Genomic DNA, 10,230 nt, shown 5'->3' with positions numbered 1-10,230 from the left:
AGAGAGAGAGAGAGAGAGAGAGAGAGAGAGAGAGAGAGAGAGAGAGGCAGAGAGAGAGGCAGAGAGAGGCAGAGAGAGGCAGAGAGAGAGAGACAGAGAGAGGCAGAGACAGACAGAGAGGCAGAGACAGACAGAGAGAGGCAGAGACAGACAGAGAGAGGCAGAGACAGACAGAGAGAGGCAGAGACAGAGAGAGAGAGAGAGAGAGACACAGAGAGAGAGAGAGAGAGAGAGAGAGACGGAGAGAGAGAAGCTACTTTTTCTTGCTTTATTTCCAGGGTTTGTACATGGGTTACCAAAAAGCCTAGAGAGCATGTTGACCAGAATAAGGGAGGAGAGTTCATTTTCTTATAACATTTTGGTTGGGTTAAGTACAAGGCAGAGTAGCTATTCTGATACAAAATCTTCAGGAGGACTTCCTAGCCAAGAGCCAATTCACTGATAAATTTATGCATTTCGTTTTTATATTCCAGCTAGTCCCATCTCTTGGTATTCTATCCTTTTCCCTATGCATCCCCAAATTACAAATAAAGAAGATGTCCTTCCCTAATCACTACTGCAGTATTAATAAACTGCTGGAGATTCCCAAAGCTGTGTAAGAAAAATGAAGAGGAGGAGGAAGAACCTAGAAAAGGGTTATGGTCCAAAAGACCTCGTCAAACAATGAGCAAACCCTGCTCTTTTCTTAGCAAAATCAGTCTTGTAAGGTTTTGTGAAGTGTGAACCACAAGACCAAGTGGCTACTTCAAGAGGAGATTTGGAATCAAAACCTTTGAAGAAAGCCCCTGAAGATGAGGCAGCTGTAGTTGGATGGGCGTTAATAGGAGCCAGAAGCTACTTTTCACATAACAGTAACAAGAGCGCCTTGAAAATCCAATTAGAAATAGTTTAGAAACAGGAGCACCCAAACGTTTTGTCTTTGAAAGAGACAAACAGCTGATCAGATGTCCTGATAGTCTTGGTTTTGTCTAAATAGAACCTGAGCTACCTTTGTGTCAAGACATTTTAGAGTCTCTGGCACTTCTGGAAAACCTATCACTCCTTACAGGGTTTAGGGGTTTGGAGTCAGGATAGGTAGAAATGAATGGAAATGCATCTAGAAAGGCTTCCAAAACTGGAGGGACAGAGACTGGCATAATAGCGCCTACCTATAACAAGTTGTAGTACCTCTTCTGCACAAGAAACTTATCTAGACTCCCATGTAAAATGCTGGATCATTTTTGTGATGACTTCCCTAAAATACATATTCTCAAAAGGAAACTCAGTGGATTCATGTCATCTGTTCTGAGAAGGGGTAGGAAGAGAGAAACCAGAAAGAAAGGAAGGAAGGCAGAATTGAGAAACAAAATGGCCTTATACAGGCCTTGTGAAAATCCCAGCTATTCCTTTTCTTGAGACATTTGAGGAAGGGAAAATTATTTTGTCTTGTTTCTTTATCTTAGGTTGACATCTGCTTTCATAAATTGTGGCAAATCAGAACCCTGTAAGGCCTCAATCAAGGATCCAGGCACGTCTTCCCTATCTAGGATTTGAGGCATGCCCTCTGAAATAATAAGCCTTGATCCCCCCCCCCCCTCAATGGTATCGGTATGATCAATCATATCAGACTTGTGAAACTCGGACATCATACTGACCTCTACCAGGGATTTGGTTAAGAGAGCCTGAGAAGTAAATCGGGTGTGGTGTTTGCTCCCACAACACCAACAGAATCTGCCTGCCACAATCACACTGCCCTTTCTCAGCTGCCATCTAACAATTTTAAACACCAAAGTTCGAGAAAAAAGAAGGTTCCCTGATAGGGCACTTTTAAACAAACACAGGCAGAAGTAACAGCAATGGCCACACTGACAGACTGACAGGTGCAAGACTTGCATTTGGACTGGTGGCAATATAGCTGGAGGATCTTGTGCTCAAACGTCCACATACGTACCCTTATGCTCAAAGGCAGAGGTCAGGTAATTGACCTTATGGACTTTTTTGACTTTGGTAACCCACCCTGATATCAGGTAACCTCAGCGAGATAACAAAACAGTACTGGTAGGCTGCAACACTGATCTAATGAAGGATGTCCTACATGATGCCCTCTAATTTTATTTTACATTTGTTTGCTGGGTTAGCCTGACTGGGCCAGAAGCCCCTTTTCAGCAGAGACCTGGGGGAAAAGCCCCAAAAAAGGAAAATAAGCCATCAGAATGAACAATTAAAAATACATATACATAAACAAAATAGAAATAAAATTAAATGCATATTAGTAAAAATACATTATGTACAAAAAAATTGTAGTAAAAAAAAATCAAAAAACAGGTATGCCTATATGCAAGACCTTACACAATGAAGAATATTAACCATGTTATACCTACAAATCAGTATTGGTAGATGCAAGAAGCTTGCTTGGACAGGGTAAAGATAAGTTGTACAGCAGGACAGAGCAGTATATGGATAGAATTAGCTAGGGGTGATACAGGAACAGAACCAGTTGTTGGTTAGATGTTCTTTAAGGAGGAGTTTGAATTTAGAGGTTGAGGGGGGTATTAAGTATAAGCTGAAGAGTGCGGTTCCACATTTTTGCTATTTAACATGAAAACAAGGATTCACCAAAATAGTTATTGGCTTTCCTAACTTGTATCAACAGTTTATTAGCTGAGCGGAGTGAGCGAGTAGTGTTGTAAGGATGCACTAGGTGTGCTAGAGCAGGACAGGTGTTGGGTTGGTATAAGATGCAGTGGCCAATACCTAGCTGATTGAGTGTTAGTAAGTTTGGAAGTCCAAGCCAGTGTAACTGTTTCAGAGCAGTACAGTACAGTAGTAGAATCTATTGTGTAGGCCGGCAGCAAAATGAGAGATTTTGTGGTAGCACGTTTCAAGTTTAGATAGGTCAGTTTTTCTGAGATTTGAGAAAAAGGGTGAGGTGTATAACAGTGGGGAGATGAGGGGTGTTCTGGCAATTGCTTGTCCAGTTGATGGGGTGAGGAATGTTCTAGACCTATAAAGGCATCAGAGTTTGATATGCACTTTTTTAATGGTGAGGGCAATGTGTTGGTCATATTTCAGGCCGCAATCTATTGCGATACCAAGTAACTGTGCGCTATCTACTGGTTTGATTATAGTTCTATTGGATGAAAATATGTGCACTGATGGAGGATTTGGGGGGGGGTTGTTGTTTGTAAATATCATAACCTTAGTATTATTTGGGTTTAGTACGAGTTGTCTTTTTTTTTAGGAAAAGTTTGATGCCTGTGAAAGCAGATGGAGTCTTGGATAACAGATCTGGTAGGCAGGAGATTGTGCAGATGACAGTGGAATCATCTGCATACTGTATAACTGTTTCATGGGGAAAGATGGATCTAAGGCGGTTTGTAAAAATGGAAAATAATATGGGGCCAACAACAGAGCTTTGTGAGGCTCGTACACTGATGGGTAGAAGTGTAGAGATTTCATTGTTCCATATTACTGATTGTTGTTGGTCAGTTAACTAGCTGTGGAACCAGGTAATGGAAGTTGGAGAGAGATGAATAGATGCCAAGTAGCAGTTTTTGACGTGATACAATATCAAATGCTTTTGACATATCTAAGAAGATGGAAGAGACAAGTTGGTTACTATTCCTATGGTGATTGATAGCATTTGTGAAACTTAACAGGGCTGTAGTGGTACTGTGTTTCTGTCCGAAACCATGTTGGGAGATGGAGAGGAGGTTATGTTGTTTGAGGTGGGACAATAGTTGAGTATGCATGGATTTTTCTAGTATTTTGCTACGAGGGGAGAGTATGACAATGGGTCTACAGTTTGATAACTCCGTGGATTGACCACCTTTGTGTAGGAGTATTATATGGGAAATTTTCCAGAGTTTTGGTACATAATGTTCAATGTTTGAGTGATTTATTAGTATGGAGATAGGGTACGAGATAGAATCTGATGCCAATAGTCGAAGAAATTCACTTGGGAGTTGATCTACAGCTAGTCTACTGGGTTTTAGTTGCATGAGGAGTTTTTTGATATAAGAAGTTGGGACAGTCTGAAACGCCACGGCTGTGGGCACAGTCTGAAACGCCACGGCTGTGGGCACAGTCTGAAACGCCACGGCTGTGGGCACAGTCTGAAACGCCACGGCTGTGGGCACAGTCTGAAACGCCACGGCTGTGGGCACAGTCTGAAACGCCACGGCTGTGGGCACAGTCTGAAACGCCACGGCTGTGGGCACAGTCTGAAACGCCACGGCTGTGGGCACAGTCTGAAACGCCACGGCTGTGGGCACAGTCTGAAACGCCACGGCTGTGGGCACAGTCTGAAACGACACGGCTGTGGGCACAGTCTGAAATGACACGGCTGTGGGCACAAGTCTGAAATGAGAAAGCTGTGGGTAGGTGGTCAGCTGCTGAGGGGATGATAGGAGGGGGTCTTTGTTGTAATTGTTAACTAAGGCCAGAATAGAGTTAATAAAATATGTGTTGAATTGGGTTGCTGTGCTTATGTTGGGGTTTACATTGCTAGGGGAGGGGGTTGTGGTTTGCCCAGGATTTATGAGCTGTATGATGGATAGCCAGAATTTTTGTGGACTGTTTTTATGGTCTTCTTGTAGAGTGGTGTAGTATGATTTTTTTTTTTGTCAGAGCTAATCTGTTTTTTGGCTAGGTTGCAAAGTTGACAGTATCTGTGGAAGGAGGTTTCAGTTTTGCAGGTTTGACATGTATGCCAAGCTTTATCACTGTTTCTTAGTGTTTATGCGGTCTCTCGTTAGCCAAGGAGTTGGTGTGGATTTGCAGCATCTTGTATGAATAGGAGCAAGGGTGCCTAGGATGTTTAGGAAGGAGTTACTGAAGTATGCAACAGCTTCATCCAAGGAAAATTGTTTCAGAGGGGACCAGTTGGGATGTAACAGGAGGTTGTTGAATGTATCTGTAGAAAAATGCTTTTTAGGCAGACATTTTTATAGATATTGTTTCTGGGTAAGTTAGTTTTGCGCCTGATAAGGTATGTGGGGGTGTGGTCACTTAGGAAGTCAGGAAAGCAACCAGATTGTGAGCATAGGTGTGGACGATTGGAGAGTATCCAGTCTAGTATTGTGTGTCTACTGCTGTGTTTGTTGATTCGAGTTGGAGTGAAAATGGGTTGAGTGAAACAGAAAAGGTTGATATGACTGGTGGGATTAATGGAGGTGCAAGTACCCCAGTCTAAGTTAAAGTCGCCTAGTATGACAGTTTGATTAAGGTAGAGAATGCCCAACCAACTAAGTAGGTTTTCTATTCATTTAGTACTACTGCCAGGGGGAAGATATACTGCTATGATTATGATGGCCTTATTCAGGTTAAGTTGAAGACATGAGAGGAGTATTTCCAGGTCAGAAAGTTGGGTGAGTCAATGGGAAGTTGTTATATGTTTAGATAGCTTTTATATAAGAGTGCTATGCCACTGCCATGTTTGTCGTTTCTGTCATCTCTAAGGATGTTATATCCCTGGGGTAGAAATTCTTCACTTTTATTGTTCTTGAGCGAGGTTTCTGTAACTGTCACAATATCCGGGGAGTAAAGTGAAAGGCTAGCTTGAAAGTCAGATGATTTGTTTAGAATACTTTTGATATTTATGTTTAGAAAGAATAGGCCAGAGTTAGAGCTATGGGGGTGGTGTTGGCAATTTTGAGTTCAGTTGTTGGAGAGGTGTCTGGATGGTTGGGTTGGGGCCTGGATTGAGGTGGATGTCACCACTTACATCTAGTAGATAAGATCTGAGTAAGAAGCAGAGAAAGAAGCAGAGAGTTTTTTTGCTAAGTAACACAAAATCCACAAAAGGACAGGAAACCAACTTATAACAATTGAAGCAGACCTCCGTGACACAACATCCAAATTTTATTGAACCATTAAGCGCTTTCATCCCAGTATAGTGGACTTCAGACACAAAAGTGCTTAATGGTTCAATAAAATTTGGAAGTTGCGTCACTGAGGTCTGCTTCAATTTTTTTGCTAAGTGGCTAGTACTTTTATAGGATGTGTGGGGGTGTATGGGTGGTGAAATATCTTGGTGTGAATAGGTGTGGTTTCAATTAATTTTGCAGATATGTTAAAGGGGGTGAATAGCAGGGATGGAGTACAGTGTAGGTGTGTGTGTAGGTAAGATTTGGAGGCGGGGTAAGAGGCAAGTTGATAAGTTGTTGTGAGGAGAGTAATCAGTAATACGTTGAGCAGCCACATATTGTGGGGAACCTGGTGAAGTGGGTTTTATAGGGTATAATAGTTTAATATAAATGAGCTAGGGTAAGTACAGTTATACTAGACTGATGGCTGGGAAGTAAAGGTTGGGTTGTGCAGGAGTAGGGTGAGAGAGGTATAAAGGAAACCATGGGTAGGTGTGTAATAAAGGTGGGTGTTGATTGGATGGAGTGGTGGATGGAAGGATTGGACTAAAGAGAGGTGAAAGGATGGAAGAGTGATAAACAGGATTGGCTGTTGAAACAGTGGGTTTGGTTATGCAAGTATAAATCTGGGGAAAGTGAGCAGCTGAGCAGCCAAGTGCTCCGGATTGTGCGGAACGCACCGCATTTGTGATCGATTAAGCCCACTGTTCTGCTGTTCCGAAATGAGCAGCCATTGCTCCGCTTTGTCACCTTGACATCGCAATACACAAGCCAGTGTCTTGCAAAGAATGTTCTGTTAGGACGAAAGGTGAGTGCCTTGCTCTGTGATGTGTGTTGAGCACTTCAGGGTGAAATTACAAGTGTTGCAAGTTTTGAAACAGTCGTTATTTGTCCAGTTTATCTACCTGGTGCTGGTGTTAAATTACATTGTTCAAAACTAAGAAGGATTGTGGCACAAAATCGTAAATTATGGCGTTATCTCTGAATAGTGCTTTCTATCTGCTAATCAGGTACCATTATTTCCGTGACTCTCCATGTACCCGTGTTTTACATCAGATAAGCAGTGACTTGGTGAACTTGAATCCGTGCATGGAAATTGGAAAGGACACCCATTCCCCTCCATACTGATGAAAGGCTTATCTTGGCAAAGAGTTACGACTCTGAAATGAAGATGTATTTATTTAGTTAGTTGGTTACTTATTTACCTGCTTCATTTTTTTTTTTTTTTATTTGTAGAGTAGTTTGACTGACCAGTAAACCTTTTCAACATAGACCAAAAAGGACGGATAGAAAAGCATGGAAATAAAATGAAAATTAATTATATATCAAGATACAACGACATTTAAAATACATAACCAATGCGATCAACACTAATTTTCAACACAGACAAGAAAAGATTGTTATAACAGAATTGAAATAAGATGAACATAACTGTCTCTAAAGAAGTCATACCTCTCTAGATACCTCCTTGCCCCCTTACATTGTAAAAATGCACTACTATGCATTTTCTTTTTGTGTGGAAAACAATAGAGCCAAGTATCCATACTCATTGTTGTCTAACTGTGGAGAACAATACAACTCAACATCCCCTCCTTTTCTGTCTATACAGATTAGCTTATGCAAAGCTATCTGTACTAAATTTACTTTTTATTTATTTGTTAATGATTGACTGATTGACATTTGTTCACCAAAAAAGTCTGATTGGGTACCTGTTTTCAGTTGAGGCCTGGGGAGAAAAGCTCCAGCAAAGATGATGTTCAGACAATCACAGACATCACTAAGATGCAAGATAAATAAGTGATGCAATGAATTTACAATAGTTACTACAGGAAATAAATTAAAGACAGTGATTTCCTGGCAAAGATATACAAACAGAATAATGTGGTTGCTACAGAAAAATAAAGAGAATGATTAAATGACAAGGACATTACAACACTGTAGCAGAACACGTATTGGATATATTAAATATGATGGTGGAAATTGTGGAAAGAAGGGAAAGATAAATACAAGAAAATGAAATGATTATGGTATGTGGACAGAAGATATAGCACAATGTAATACAGAAACAGAGAAAACTGGCAGAAGAGTGTAGACAAGCAAGTAAAGGATTGCAAAGAGCTGCTGGCACTGTTTACATAGGTAGAGGTAAGTGACTGTTTTAGCTGTAATGGTTAAGATTAATGTTAATGGTTAGGAAAGAATCCTTAAAAACTGGTATGCTAGCACAGATCATGTTATTGTAGCAATTTTTTAAGTTTAGAAGAGCAATATTTAAAGTGTCTCTGTGTTTGTGCTGTTTGTCCCCTTTGTACTTCTCTGAAAGTAATTGTTATTGTTTTGCAGAAACTGGATGCCAAGTCAGGTCCTGTTATTCTAGCAACTTTCTAAGTTTATAAGAGCAATATTTAAAGTGTCTCTGTATTTGTACTGCTTTTTCCCCTTGTATGTCTCTGAAAGTAATTGCCATTTTTTAGAAATGCCAAGTCAGGTCCTGTTATTCTAGCAACTTTCTAAGCTTATAAGAGCAATATTTAAAGTGTCTCTGTTTGTGCTGCTTGGCCCACCAAGTACATTGGGCAGGGCTTTGCCCTAAAGTGCTGTTTCATTTACTTGTGGTGTGGTTATGATATTGCAGATTATAAAAATAAAGGTTTTGGATCTGAGAAGTGTCTTATTGAATTTTAAAGATGTTCTACCATGCTCCATGGCGATGGCATGTTTCGCGCAAAGCGAAAATAGGGTGTTCCACATTTTGACCATTTGTCACACATTGTTAAGGTCTGTGTTCCACACTGGCCTCTTAAGAGGTAGAGACCTATGGTGAGCAGGTCAGTAAAGAGACAAAAAAAAACCTTTGCAGGAGACTGTTGGATTTAGGCAGGGAGGCTTTTTTGCAGATTTTAAGGTTGCATTTATTGTAAGGACACTTGTTAAGACAGAGATTCTGCAGGTAGGGAAGACAGACTGTATATTACCACTTGAAGAGGGGGTGGGAGCCACTTTGGAGGCACAAGTCACTGTCTAGGTAGTGCACTAATGGTAAATAGTATAAGATACAAGTGAGGCACACACACCCCCCCCCCAACACAGATGGGGCAACATAAATCTCTCCACAGCTAACCTTGCTGCATTAAATTTTATTCTCAAATGCATATCATGAGGCATAAAAGCTGCAAAATACCACTGGTGTTGGCAAATACGCAACTTTCAGAAACACAGCATGAACATTACTCCAAAAGAAGCAGGAAAGTCACACCATCACTATTCTCAGTGCTTGCACAATTATCAATAGCTTGACGTGCACAAGAAACTTCAAGAGACATGTCAGTACAGTAATACAATCGTGAATCTCGTCAAACAAGTCAAACATTACTTGAATTTGCAGGTGAACCTCAACATACCATCTTAGTGTAAATGTCAATGTTTTTGTAATCTACTAGAAAACGCAAACTGCTAATACAAATGCAGTGAAATGTTATAAAATCAAACAAAAAAGGAAAGAGTGAAATAGAAAAGAGAGAGGATAAATCAACCTGAAAAACTAAATTTACTTTTGACAATAACACATCTTCTTGCCTATATAGTGCAGCATTATGCTTCTGATCCTCGCTCAATGACTGACTTTCAAGCTTATGCCACATACACCCCCCCCCCCCCCCCAACAGTCTACATTTTCTATATCATTTCAGGTTTCTGAGCTTCATATACCTGTTCATTCATAACAAATCTCAGTTGCCATACTCCTGAAATTTTCAGCATACCAAACCACTGCCTCATCTTTTGTAACTCTTCCCACAATAATGATCTTCTAGATCTTAAGTATACCCTGCTTATAAGGGATTCCTATCTTCCTTTCCCCTTCTTACTGCAACTGATAGAAATATGAAAGAGAATCAATCTCCCTTGTGATCTGCACAATATTCAAATCACCACTTTTTTGAAAAGTGAGGTCCTTTAAAAAATAATCCAGACGCCTTCCTACCATAAATGACCATGAGTCCCACCTAAACACAGCACTACATCTAGAGTTAGAGTTCCCCTCCTATTGGCTCAACACTTTGAAACAAACAGATTTCTACAAATTACAGCAATCTATTAGATCTACTGATGCAAAAAAAAAAAAAAAAGGTCCTCCAGTCACTCCCAAATCTCTGTTAATTTTATGTATAAAAGCTTTGAAAGAACCACATCTCATCATACAGGAAATGCTGACAAACTGCAACATCAAACTTAGTACACATTTCCCTGCCACACTTTCAAGTTCTGCATCCTGGATCATAATTATGATCATTGGAATGTCACAAAAAAACCCCAGTCTTTATCAAAAGACAGACCGACTACCTCAACCACACCCACGCCTTTTTTTTTTTTTTTTTAATCACCA

The 10,230-nt window shown here is 40.4% G+C and overlaps 1 protein-coding gene across 1 annotated transcript in view; it reads right to left on the bottom strand.

Moving 5' to 3' along the window:
* Positions 1-10,230, bottom strand: part of KTN1 (kinectin 1) — a gene marked incomplete in the record, with an annotated part of 2,305,074 nt that overhangs the window by 2,062,754 nt on the left and 232,090 nt on the right.

The sequence above is a fragment of the Protopterus annectens genome, chromosome 6.part0 (assembly GCF_019279795.1).
Source record: "Protopterus annectens isolate FY-2018-M chromosome 6.part0, PAN1.0, whole genome shotgun sequence".
NCBI classification, from domain to species: Eukaryota; Metazoa; Chordata; order Ceratodontiformes; family Protopteridae; genus Protopterus; species Protopterus annectens.
This window is presented reverse-complemented; position numbering and strand designations above follow the sequence as displayed.